This window comes from Vulpes vulpes, chromosome 12 (assembly GCF_048418805.1).
Source record: "Vulpes vulpes isolate BD-2025 chromosome 12, VulVul3, whole genome shotgun sequence".
Classification (NCBI taxonomy): domain Eukaryota; kingdom Metazoa; phylum Chordata; class Mammalia; order Carnivora; family Canidae; genus Vulpes; species Vulpes vulpes.
In genome coordinates, this window is record NC_132791.1 from 157,537,786 (window position 1) to 157,551,602 (window position 13,817).

The window sequence follows — 13,817 nt, forward strand, 5'->3', positions numbered from 1 at the left end:
CTGATACTTCATTATTAGTGTACAGAACTGCAACAGATTTTTTGTATTGATTTTGTATACTTCAACTTAACTGAATTCATTATTAGTTATAACAGTTCTTTAGTGGGTTTTCTGTATATAATATGTCATCTGAAAATAGTGACAGTTTTACTTCTTCCTTTCCAATCTAGATGCCTTTTACTTCTTTTTATTGCCTAATTGTTCTGGAAAGGACTTCCAATACTGTGTTGAATAAAGGTGAGAGTGGGCATCTTGTCTTGTTCATGATCTTAGAGGAAAAGCTTTCAGCTTTTCATTGTTGAGTATGATGTTAGCTGTGGGCTTATTGTGTATGTATGGCCTTTATTATGATGAGGTACATTCCCTCTATACCTACTTTGTTGAGAGTTTTTTTATCTTAAATACATGTTAGAATTTGTTAGATTCTTTCTCTGCATCTATTGAGATGATCATATAATTTTTATCCTTCATTTTGTTAATATGGTATATCAGATTGATTGATTTGTGGATATTGAACCATCTTTGCATTCCTGGGATAAATCCCGCTTGATCATGTTGTATGATCCTTTTAATGTATTATTGAATTCAGTCTGCTAATATTTTGTCTGGGATTTTTGCATGTATTTTCATCAACATATTAGCCTGTAATTTCCTTTTTCATGTGGCATATTTGTCTACTTGTAGTATCAGGGTAATGCTGGCCTTGTAAAATGAGTTTGGAAATGTTCCCTCCTCTTCTATTTTTTTGGAAAAGTTTGAGAAGGATTGGTATTAATTCTCCTTTGAATGTTTGTAAGAATTCACCAGTGAAGCCATCTGGTCCTGGATTTTTGTTTGTTGGGAGGTTTTATATTACTGATTAAATCTCCTTACTAGTAATTGGTCTGTTCAGATTTTCTATTTCTTCATGATTCAGTCTTTGTAGGTTGTATGTTTCTAGGAATTTATCCATTTTTCTAGGTTGTCAAATTTGTCAGTTTATAATTGTTCACAGCAGTCTCTCATGATACATCTCCTCTTTCATTTCTGATTTTATTTATTTGAGCCTTCTCTCTTTTTTTTCTTGGTGAGTCTAACTAAGGATTTGTTAATTTTGTCTATCTTTTCAAAGAACAAGCTCTTTGTTAATTGATCTTTTCTGTTGTCTTCTTAGTCTCTGTTTCATTTAGTTCCACTCTGATGTTTATCTCCTTCCTTCTAACCTTGGGCTTTGTTTGTTCTTTTTCTAGTTCCTTGAAGTGTAAATTTAGTTTTAGATTTTTCTTGTTTATTTATGTAGGCATTGACCTTCATGTAGTGCTATGGTCTTAGAACTGCTTTTGCTGCATCCCATATGTTTTGGTATGTTATGTTTCCATTTTCATTTGTCTCAAGGTATTTTTGGATATTTTTCTTTGATCCATTGGTTGTTCAGTAGCATGTTTTGTAATCTTCACATATATGAATAATCGATTTCTAGTTTTGCACCATTGTGTTCCAAAAAGCTTATTACATCTATTAAGACTTGTTTTGAGCCTTATATTTCATCCTGGAGAATGTTTCATGTGCACTTGAGAAAAATGTTATTTTGGAATTGAATGTTTTGTATACAGTTGACCCTTGAACAGTGCAGGGATTAGGAGTGCTAACCTACCACAAGTCAAAAATCCATGTATAGCTTTTGAGTCCCCCAGAATTTAACTACTAATAGCCTACTGTTGACCAGAAACTTACTGACACAGTTGATTAACATGTATTTTTGTGTTATTTATATTATATACTTTATTCTTACAATAAAGTGAACCAGAGTAAAGAAAATATTATCATAAAAATCATAAGGAAGGGAAATACATTTCTAGTCCTGTATTGTATTTATTAAGAAAATCTACATAAAAGTGGACCCCTGAATGTCAAACCTGTGTTGTTCAAGGATCAACTATATATCTATTAATTCTGTCTGGTCTTATATGTTAAGACCATTTTTCCTTATTGATTTTCTCCTGAATGATCTATCCATTGACTCCATGTCCAGTATGAAGCCCGATGTAGGGCTTGATCTCACAGCCCTGAAATCATGACCTGAGCCAAAATTAAATGTCAGAAGCTTAACCAACTGAGCCACCCAGGTACCCCAGGTGCCCTGTCTTTAAAAGGTGTCACTGATCCTTTTTTGTGCTTCATCTAGTCTGCCATTGTACCTCTCTAGTGTATTTTTCAGTTATTATATTCTTCACTTCCATGACTTCTATTTGATAGTTTCTCTTTTTTTTTTTTTTTGAGGTTCTCACTGTGTCCTCTTTTCTGCTTGCCATGATATTTTCATAACTTAATCTCAGAAGCTCAGAAGTGATGCTCCATCACTTCCTGCCGTTACACAGATCACGGGCAACATGAGGGGATCACTGGAGGCAGTTTAGAGGCTTTCAGGGGCTCTCATCTTCCTTCAAGCTCTACTCTGTCTTGCCTCTAAGCCCCACCTCCTATACACACTGGGCACTTAGGAGCTGAGAATAAATGAACATCCCACATCTATGCACTTCTGCCAACATATGTTCATCTCCCCCCTCTAGACTGTTCCTCCCACTCCCACTCCCACATACAGCTCATCAATTCATATTCAAGACCCTCATCAGAGACCCCAGGGCCTGTCATTGGAAAGGAGTCCAGAGACACCTGGGTGGCTCAGCGGTTGGGCGCCTGCCTTTGGCCCAGGGCATGATCCTGGAGTCCCGGGATGTAGTCCTGCAACAGGCTCCCTGCATGGAGCCTGCTTCTCCCCTCTGCCTGTGTCTCTGCCTCTCTCTCTGTCTTTGTCATAAGTAAAATCTTTTTAAAGAGAGAGAGAGAGAGAGAGAAAGAGGAGTCCACAGGCTGAGCTCAGCCTCCTCTCTAGGCCCTACAGGATTTTATGTTAATTTATGTAAAAAGACACTATTGTGGAGGATAACTTATAAAGGTGGGAACTTTAGCTAGAAAAACATTTCTAAAATGCCAAAAACAAGGTTGAATACAAGGCTTGTGCAGGGGGACATGGGAGAGAGTCCAGGCCAGAGAGATCGAAGGAGAAGGATATCGCAAGCCCTTTCCTCTGCTGATGAGGAAAGAACTGACACCAGCAAGCCACATATAGCATGACCAGTGACCAGGCCCAAGAAAGAACTTGGATCTGAGCAAAGGGGCCAGGAATTTAGCCCAAATGAGGGGTCTCTCAGCAAGACAGAGGTGGCTCTGGACTAAACCACTGCAGCCAGAGTTCCCTCTGTCACTGCAATGTTCTCCCAAGCAGTGAGAATAACGACTATGCAAAGCCACCAGGGCTCATGCACGAGCACTGTGCCAGCCACACAGGATGGTGCAAGTCCCTGTGTCCCCAGATGCTGGTCTAACAGTTTTGTGATTTGAAGCAAGGCCTTCTAACCCTCAGAGCTTCACTTTCTGTGTCAGCAGGCTCTTCTTGGCAGCCCTGATGAAGTACCAGCAAAAGGGTGTAGGGCCGACACTAGGTCACTACTTCTCCAGAGCCAGAGCCTTGAACATATGAGTGTGGAGGTCCCTCCACACTCAGACCTGTGAGGTCCAAAAGAGGCCCCTGCTCCTAGGAGTTTGGTGAGGCTCCAGGGCCACCTGATACGGCTTCCCATCACCCAAGAAACCAGGATCCCTGGGGCTTGGGGGTGCGGGGCCCATGTGCCTGCTCACGCCTGCCTTTCCTCCTCCAGTAGCTGGATGACTGAGAGATTACCCACTCCCACCCTCCTCGCACCCGTGTCCTGTCCCTAGACACCATGGGCGCTTGCCTGCTGTCCCTGAGAGGGCACGGGGTCTCTCCATCCGTGGTCTTGATTTCCCAGGGTGGAACTGCTGTGGGTCCTCCGCGAAGGAACACAGCACGGCCACGAGAGGGCGCTGCTCCTCCTTGAAATGCCTCTCCAACCTTCTCTGAACATCCTGCACCCTGCTGAAGAGTTCCAAATAAACATTTAGAAATGAAGGTGAGCAAAAAGGAAGCTGGGGGTGGGGGTGGGGGTGCATCATAGCAATGGCCAGGTTCCCAAAATTCTAGTCTTATTCTGGACCGGAAATTGACAAAAAGGGGCTCACATTCCAGAAAGTATCTGCGATAGAAATTTGGTTCTGACATCTAACCATATCCCCCACTTCTGGGTAAACACATGTGGGATTTTGTTGCCAGAGCTTGCAGACTTGGCCATTTGGGCTCACCTGGAGATCAGCCTAATACCTAACACTTACAAGGACAGCAGGGAATAGAGGAGAACCGGACTTTGGAATTCAGCAAGAATCTTCCCATAAGCTGAATGTCCCTGAGCAGAGGACCCAGTCTCTGTGAGGCAATTTTGTCACAGAGATAACAGTGCCTCCCAGAAGGGTTGTTAGAACCATCAGAGGCAATGTGTACAGTTCTCACCCCATCACCAGGCAGCCTGACCCTCTCTCCCACTCTACTGGTAAATCGCTGCCACCTGAAACTGCCATTCGGCTGAGAAAACAAACACATAAATAAACAAGGCACCACTCTACATCCACAGGAATAGATAAAATTAAAAAAAAAAAAAAAGAGTCCTGGTGAGAGTGTAAAATGACGCAGCCATTGAGGAAAACAATTTGGTGGTTCCTCAAAAAGTAAAACACAGAATTGCCGTATGATCCAGCAATTCACTCTTAGGCCTATACTCCCAAAGAATCGAAAACTAGTATTCAAATACATATACACGTATGTTCGCTATCTGTAATGGCCAAAAAGTGGAAACAACCCAAATATCCATCAACTGATGAATACATGAACAAATTGTGGTAGATCCACGCAACAGCAATAGGATGGAAGGTGCAGGAGGAGGGATAGAGGGGACACTAGTCCCGAAGCAGGAGACAGGACCCTGTCCAGTTTCCTCCACGGTGACTTTGGCCGCCGGCCTTAGCCTCTCTGGACCTCCGTTGCCTCATCCGCCGCCTGGGCCACACAGCGATCCTCGGCTTTCTGGTTTGAATGAACAGCACAGGGCCTACCCCGCTAGAAATCCTAGTAAGAATAGTCGTCCGTATTGGTATGTCGTTCCTGCTATCCCTGTGAGGTGGGGCGGAAAGACAGAAGAGCAGATGGGGCTGCGGAGAACTGGGGGGATGGGGGCAGGGCGGAGTATGGGACCGAAGAACGGGAGGTGGCGACCGCCCCGACGCCGCTGGGCGCCTCTGTACCTGCCGCGTGCGAGGCGCCCACCAGGATCTCTGCGCAGTGCGCCCAGGCCCCGGGGCCACCCAGGCTCCAGGCTCCCACCCCCAGCCCGGGGCTCCGCGCCAGCGCCCAGGCTGCATCACCCGGGGTTCCGGCGGGCAGCGCCCGGCCCGCAGCCCGACCCGGAGGGGGACGGGAAGGGAAGGGTTAAGCTCTCGGCGCGCCGGCTGCGGGTGGGAAGGGGGAGCTGCCGCCGCCGGCGAGCCGCCGCGATTGGCTCGGCCGCAGGACCCGGGGGCAGCTGCGGGCGGGCGGCCGCCCAGACTTCCCGGACGCGCCTGGCGCCTCCGCTGCGCCGCCGGCGGCCTCCGGGGACGCGCTGCCCGGCTGCCTGGGGACAGCTCTGCTCCTGCGCCAGCCCCCACCCTCCGCCAAGTCTCCCGCCCGGGGGGCGGGGGGGGGGCGGGGACTGTCTCTCTCGGTGCTCGTCAGCCGCGGTGACAGCGAGGTTGTCAGCGCCCTCCGAGGCGTGCCCCAGGAAGGGCTCCCACCGGCCAGCCCACGTTCCTGCCCCTCCCGCGGGCTCCTGCGGGGCTGAGTCTGTCTGTCCCCATGCCTGGCCACGGGCAATCGGCCAGGTCCCATGAAGCTGGGGGTAAGAGCTGATCCTCTGGCTGTTCACACCTAGGAAAAAGCTGGATCTGGATGCTCTCATTCCCCCTCCCAGACCCCAGGAACTTCTCATACCGTACAAATCTGAGCCTGCCAGCACCCTCCTGTGGAGCCCTCAGCCACCCACTATGGCCGGAAACCTTGGTGGTGGTTGGGCAGCTCAGCACTCCTCAGCCGACCACCACTGGCAGCCATTCAAACTAGAATCCGAATTGGAGCCAGAAGAAGCTCCAGAAAATCCAAATCTATACGCTCTAAATGCATATGACAAGTGTTGATAGTCTTGGTTGTTATTTTGAAGAGTGTAGGTGTGCTCAGCTGCTGAGATGGACACTGGTGAGGAGGGCATCAATTCAGAGAATCTCACTGCAACTAGAAGACAAGGTTCAGAGTAAGAAGAGGAAACGATTATGGAGGTTTTCAGAGAAAAGTTTTCTCTACTTTCTCTGTCTGGACACTGGAGCCACATACCTACCCTCCCCCCGAGTAGGACCCTGTGGGCCTCAGCCCTGAGCAAGATTTGGGGGGAAGACCTGTCCACTTCCTTACTTGGGCCCTGGCTCCTCTCCTTCATGGCAGGGCCTGGGCCTTGGTCCTCTGCCTCCTCAACAACCCTCCCACCCCAGCGCTGCCAGCCACCCTATCTCAGAGGCTCCTCCATCTTCATCCCCCTCCAAGGCTGTTCTCCCTTTATAAAAGGGCAAGAATCTCCTTCCAGCCTCCCTCTCCAAGGGGAGGGAGGCAGTGAGGCGATCACCTGTCCCACTCCCTCATCTATCACCCTGAACTGTGTTTCACGATAAAATTACTCATCCTCAGCCAGTGATAAATGAAATTGGTCTAGAGGCGACCACACAGAGCGGGGTGGGGGTGCTTCATTCAGGGTTTCTGGGCCTGGGTGAGGGAAACCCTGATGAATTGTCTCTGTGTTAGCACACAGACTGGTGAGGGCCAAGTTAGTAGGTCTGTGTGTCCTAATGTGTACTCTTGGTAAAAAGATCTGTGTGTGTGCTTCTGTGTTTGGGCATGCTGAGCCAGCCTGTTGGCCTTGCAGAGTGACAATAATCGGGGTAGAGGCTGGGGGCTGAGCCTTGAAGCAGCGGGGATTCAGAGTCCAGGCAAGGTCACAGAGAGGAGAGGCTCTATCCCCCAGAGGAAGGGGCTGGAGAAATCAGAAAACTGTGGAGCACAGAATGGGGTGCTGGGGCAGAAAGGAGGAGGGGCTGGGTGTCTATGAGCTTTGTGTGGTACTGAAAGAAGGAAGCAGGCCGATCGTGAGCATACGGCCAGGATGGCCAGTGACCATGCAGCTGCAGGTAACCATGACAAAGCAGCTTCTAGCAGCTTCAGAAGTCAGATGAGCCCTTGCCCATATTAACTGGAGCCTCTGGACACTAAGGTATCTAGAGGTCAGGCTCTCAGCACCAGCCCTCTTCCCCTCCTCCTCATCTGCCCCGAGCACATTTCATGGCTCACCACAGTTTTCTTTTTTTTTTTAAACAGACTTTATTATTATTATTATTATTTTTAAGATTTAATTCTAGGGCAGCCCGGGTGGCCCAGCGGTTTAGCACCGCTTTCAGCCCAGGGCCTGATCCTGGAGACCGAGGATCGAGTCCCACGTCAGGCTCCCTGCATGGGGCCTGCTTCTCCCTCTGCCTGTGTCTCTGCCTCTCTCTCTCTCTGTCTGTCTCTCATGAATAAATAAATAAATAATAAAATCTTAAAAAAAAAAAAAAGATTTAATTCTATTTATTCATGAGAGACACAGAGAGAGAGAGAGAGGCGGAGACACAGGCAGAGGGAGAAGCAGGCTCCATGCAGGGTCTCCAGGATCACGCCCCAGGCTAAAGGCAGCGCTAAACCGCTGAGCCACCGGGGCTGCCCCTCACCGCAGTTTTCTGATCCCTCCAGTCCCTTCCACCAGGTAGCAGAATGATATCCAATGACTCCTCTGGATTTTCTGGATCCCTTGCTTTCTTTTGCTTGCAGCCTTGGAATCCATGAGAACTCCTTAGCTGATAACTAAAGGGTTAATTAATAATCAAAATGATGAGCTCGAGGGCAGTCCTTGGCCCAGAGCAGCTGTGGGCTCCTTTGCTAGAGTACAGAAATCCAGAGGACCAGACCTCAAAGTTACTCCGCCACCTGCCAGCTGTCATGGGTAAAAGGAAGTGGAAAGAGCACCTACCACACAGGTTGCTCTAAGGGCACTTGAGATTATGCTTGTGAAATGCTGAGTCATTGCGACACTTATTTCCAAGGTCTTCAGAGAGCTGGCTGGCCCCCCCCAGAGTAGAGAAGAGACCCCTCTTTAGGCTCACAGATCAAGCAGAAATATCAGATTCCTGTGCAAGCCAGAGCCAGAGTCAGAGTTCTGGAAAAGCAGGGAAGTATGCTCAAAAGTTCAAGGGACAATGGACTCATTAGGACCAGAGAGATCCAGGAAGCTTCAAAGGGGAAGCAGCATGTGAAATTGGCATGGAAGGATGAGTAAAATTGGACAGAGGGGACTGGTGCCAAAGTGCTGTTCTGGAATGCAGGTGGTCCAGCCTGTTTCAGGTGGAGGGTTAAGAGCTTCCTTTTCTGATCCCCACGCCTAGAAGAGAGGGCCATGTGAACCAGTCACTTTTGTCCATAGTGGGCATGACGCTGTGCCTGACACAGAGGCAGGCTTAGTGCTGACTGAACAAATCAGGGAGAAATAATAAATGTGTGTTCACCTTGCAGGCAATGGAGCCATGGAGTTAATGAGTCGAAAAATGACAGGTCGAACATTCGGGACAGTATGAGAGAGGCCAGTGGGGAAAGAGTGGGACCCTAGGAGGTCTGCCCACAGGGACAGACTCGGCTCAGGGAAGGCCTAAGATGCTAAAGGGGAGCAAGTGTGGGATAAGAAGGGGGGCTCATCAGCTCAGGGCTTGAGAGGAGAATGCTAGGGCAGAGGGCCTGTGGTGTCCGTGCTATTTGGGCACTGAGCTTTGAAAATCACAGTCACTACCTTTGAAAATAGTACCTCATGGGCACAGAGGTCACCTCCCAAGAGTGACACGGACCTCTAAGCTCCCCTGGGGTAGCTGGGGACAGCATCCTCCCGCCATGTAAGCCTCTGACGTGGGATTCCCAGATGTTCTCACTTGATGCTGGCTATGCTGAAGGGGGACATTTTGAACTCACTTGATGCTGGCTATGCTGAAGGGGGACATTTTGAACTGAAACCAGGTTCTCTCTCTGAGAAAGAGGTTTACCTGCCACTTAAAGAATGTCTGGCTCATTGGAGCCTTTGGGTCCAACCTGTCCCCCAGATAGAAGAAATAGAGCCCAGTTTAAGAGCAAGACTCCGGTGGATGGTGCCCTCACTCCCTTTCATTCTGTCCCTCCACCCTGCTCTGGAATATGCCATTCCTGGTACTGTTTGCCCATCTATCCACAGTGCTAGGAGCCAAGATCCTGGTTTGCCTGCAGGTCAGATATCCACCTCCTCCAGGTACCATATCCCAAGGCTGCTTCTTTGGCCAGAGGGCCAAGCCCTTAAGAGTCCTACCCTCCAAGCTCCCCGTGTCAGAAACACCCTGTCCTTGGAGTCCCTAGGCAATGACAGGCCAAGATCTGAACACACCTCTGTTTCAGACAATGTCTACTCCTGCCTGCGTCTTGTGTGTACACATATTAGCAAATGCATGCCCTTGTGTGGCACATGTGTGTGTTTATTATCAAAGCTGCTGTTCCTTCTGTCTACAGAATACACTTCCAGGTAATAAAACAAACCTAGCATCTCTAAAGCTTCTTTCCACTCCCAGGGAATTTTCAAGATTGAATTTCCTCCCCCAGTGGCAACATCCTAGGGCACTGGTGATGAAGCCCTCCCAGCTAAGAGATGGACCCCCTGGTCCAGGTGGAGTACATTTAGGTCTTGCTACTATAAAATGGACAAAATTAGCCCGAGGCCAAACACTGCTCTGGTCCTCCCAGCAAAGCTTAAAAGCAAGACCTGAGGGGACCAAACTTTGTCCAAATGACTTCCTGATGTCCAGAGTAAAGTATAAGAATATTTTTGAAAATATTCAGCACCCATCAAAATACACAATCCTAGTCATCCAATTTAAAATCACCAGGCATGCAAGGAAACAGGAAAAGGTGACCCATGAGAAGGAAAACCAGTCACTTGATGCTGACCCAGAAATTATGGGGATGGCAAGGGAAGAGCACAGGGCACGAAAGGGCCCACTACAACTGTCTTTGGGTGCTCAAGAAGCCAGAGGACAGGCTGAACAAGTTAAGTGGGGACCTTCTGGGGCTGCTAAGATGAGGTCAGTTCTGGGAAGGAGGCAGACTGTGTAGATGCGGAGAGTAGGATCTCTGCCAGGGGGACTTGGGCTTGGACCCAGACCTGCAGGCGGTTTCCCAGCATGCACAGCTGCTGGGATGAGCCATTTCTATCCCACCTTATGCAGGCTTGGGATGCCTGACAAACAGCAGGTGCTCGATACATATTAATTGTCTTGTTTAATTCTCATTCCCATTATACAAATTGAGACTCAGAGAGGTTAAAGGTCTTGGCAGCCAAGAACTGGGCATGTAGCCTCAGACACTCTGGGCAGCACACCACCAAACACCAGATCTGCACCAATCTGATGAGTTTGAGGTAGGCTTAGGGTATAACCCCAGTCCCCTAGGAAGTAACCCAAGACAGGAGGGTTCAGGTCCAATCCCACTAGCTGCCAGGAGGCAGATGTCAGTGCCCAAACCCTGACTCCTTCCACATCCTCCATCGAGGCTATCTGGAGTCTGGAGCCCACCACCCCAATTTCCCAACCTTGCCTTGGCCTCCCCAGTTTGTGGGTGGAGACAGGGAACCACAGTGGACAGGCTGGGAACCCTGCCTGAGGGTGTTCATTTCCGTAATTACCATAATTGCCTTAATCACCACTTGGGCTGGAACACTCTTCTGCAGCCTTTGCATTCAACCCCCACCTCTGCACACCTCAGCAGGTCCACCTGGGGGTACAGATGCACAGCCCAGGGGCACAGCATGCTCTCCCAGCCACCCCAGCAAGCCCTTCCCTGCTGCAGCTTGGGCACCACCTGCCTCCAACAGCACCCTTGTCTAGACTGTTTGCCCTATGCCTGCACACCAGACCAAGAGCCCAGTGCTGGACACAGGAAAACAAAATGAGCCAGGAAGTGAATGCCATGCCTGCAGGTGTGCACACTCAGGTCCTGGTGCTTGTTCTGAATCCCACCCAAGAAGGCACAGACTCACTCCGAGGAGTTGACACAAACCCAGACACAGACCTCTCCTTTCTCCTGACTGGGGATGGACTAGGTCAGGGAGGGGGGCAGTTTGTGGGCCTCTGTTGTATTGCTCATAATGACCACTGCCCTTTCTGCGCAAGTGCCATGGGCCAAGAGTGTGCGGTAGCTTTACCAACCTCCAGTGGTTTGGCTTCACTTACACAAAGGGAGGATCTGAGGCTATGAGCAGCACAAGAGCAAAACCCCCCCAAGCTCCCCCTCACTCCAGAACTGGCCTCAGTGCTAGCTGCAGCCCATAAGCTTACACTGAGGATCCACGTCCCGCCAGTGAGATTCTGGGGGCGGCGGAGGGGATGACAATGAGGGTCCTCACCCAGAGTCTCCACAACAAACAGCAGCTGAGAATCAGGCCAAGGCAGGCGGTGGGACTGCCGCTGGCTCCTGCCAGGCCCCTGGCAGCATGAGCGATGGCAGGCTGAGCGATAAGAAACTAATAATTTATGTTTCCAGCTCCCGAGGCCCCGGCGCCAAGGGAAGGCTGGGCCACAGCCTCCTCCTCACACTGAGCGGCCGCAATCCTTTATTGCACAAATTATTAACGACCAAAGAATGAATGACTCTGTAATCAGATCAGGGCTGCCAGCACTTTTCATTTCGTTTATTTGTATAAATTCTGAAGTCAGGGTCTAGCCTGAGCCTAGAAAGCCAGTCTCACACTAGACGGGTGCTCAGGCCCCCACCTGGACCGAGCACACCCCTCCCTCACCCTCATCCAGGGCTTCAAGGGGTGCTGAAGACAGAGGGTGTCGAGGAGGGGGACAGGGAGGTAGGCCCGAACTGGAGGAGTTCATGTGTGCACACTTCAACCTCATTAGGCAATGGGCCCCTGGGCCAGGGTCAGAACTCTGTCCTTCAATCTGCCTCAGGGCCATCTCCTACCTGTTTTCAGGGCCAGGGGCTAGCCCAGGGCTTGATGGAGAGAGAAAGCTCCCTGGTCCCTGCAGGAAAACCTCTGCTCCCTCCCTTTCTTCATCCTTCTCCCCCAGTGCCTGCCCCATCACACTGAAGGGCCAAGCCAGCAGCAGCCCCAGCCCGTGGCCCTCTCTGTCTGCTTCTCCTGCCTGCCTCCCACCCCCTTTCCTCTTCTCAGGCTGATCTCTCCCCTGCCCTCCCTTTTCCTGTCCTGCTCCTGGGCTGGGCTGTCTTCCCTTGGGTACAGGGACTCGGGCCACGAGGTTCTTGTGGCAGCGCTGAGGACTGAGCCGCCTGTGGTCCTCTCACAAGCCCACTTTTAATCCCATTGACCTCTCGTTATACTACAGCGCATAAATTCAGATTTGGAGAGCTTATGTTCCATCATAAATTGGGCTGGCAGACTTCCGATCAACAAGATAAAGCTGTCTCCTGTGAGGTGGGTGTTTTATTAGTCTTGGCCTCGATGCTGCAGGCACTGAGATTGGGGGGAGGAGGGGTGAGTCCTCTGCTCTGGAATCCTCCTGTGCTGTTCAGAGCAGCCTGATGGTGCCCAGGGATCCAACTGCTTCCTGTCATCACGGGCAGGCACCAGGAACCTAGGCATCCCCTGGACCTGGGCTGTAAATGCCCTAGACCCCCATCCCCCCAGCACCAGACCGAGGGCCCACTCCTCAGTCCTCAGGCTAGACACTCGAGGGTCACGACAGAGGCTCAATGGGCACCTAGGCATGTGTATGTCTGTGAGGCTCAATGGGCACCTAGGCATGTGTGTGTCTCCCTGGTGGACCTTTGAGAGCCTGGCCAGAGACAGAGTAGGGTTCAGGGATCACGGGCACCTGGATCTGCCTGGAACCCTGGGGGCCAAATGGCTGGAAGTGGGGACCCAGAAGAGGGAAGTCAAGTCTCCAGCTCCAGAGATGTGGTGGCCTGGTCCAGCTCTACTTGAGGTACAAACACAACCCATCCAGGGTCCCCACAGGCAGACATGGGGAGGTCTTGGCAGCTGTGGGCCGCTCTGGGCCTAGGCTCTTACCACTCACTCAGAATTGGGAGTGATGTCTGCTGGCCTCACCTGCCCCTCCCTAGGGGTCAGGTCTTCTTCAGAATCTCAGTCAACACCACCTCCCTCTGCCCCTGACAGTTCCAGCTTCTGTACCAGCCTGCCAGCATCACTTCTCAGTGAAATCACCCAAATCAGCATTCCCAGGCTCCGCCTGACACCTTTGGGCACCCTTGTCTGCCCAGGGCCTCAGCACCACAGTAGGAAATCTATGGGTCTAAGATATGTGCTGGTGTTCTGGGGGTACAGAGGACCCTGACAGGAAAGGAAGATAATCCAGGGAGGCTTCTTGGAGGAGGGGGTGCTGCTGTGAGTCTTGAAGATAAGTAGGTGGTACCAGGGCCAACATGACCACCATGCGCAGGGAGCATAGAACCTGGACCCTAGTACATTTAGAGACCACAAAAACATTTTACTTTTAATTTCCCTTAAAACCAGAAGGGAAAAAATAATAATGAATATTGAATAATGAATCTATCATGGAATATATTTGTCTTTTTATCAATAGAGTTATAAAATATAATTTAAAAATTTTCATGGGATGCCTGGGTGGCTCAGTGGTTGAGCATCTGCGGGGGATCAAGTCTCATACTGGGCTCCCTACGAGGAGCTTGCTTCTCCTTATGTCTATGTCTCTGCCTCTCTGTGTGTATGTGTGTCTCTCATGAATAAATAAATAAAATC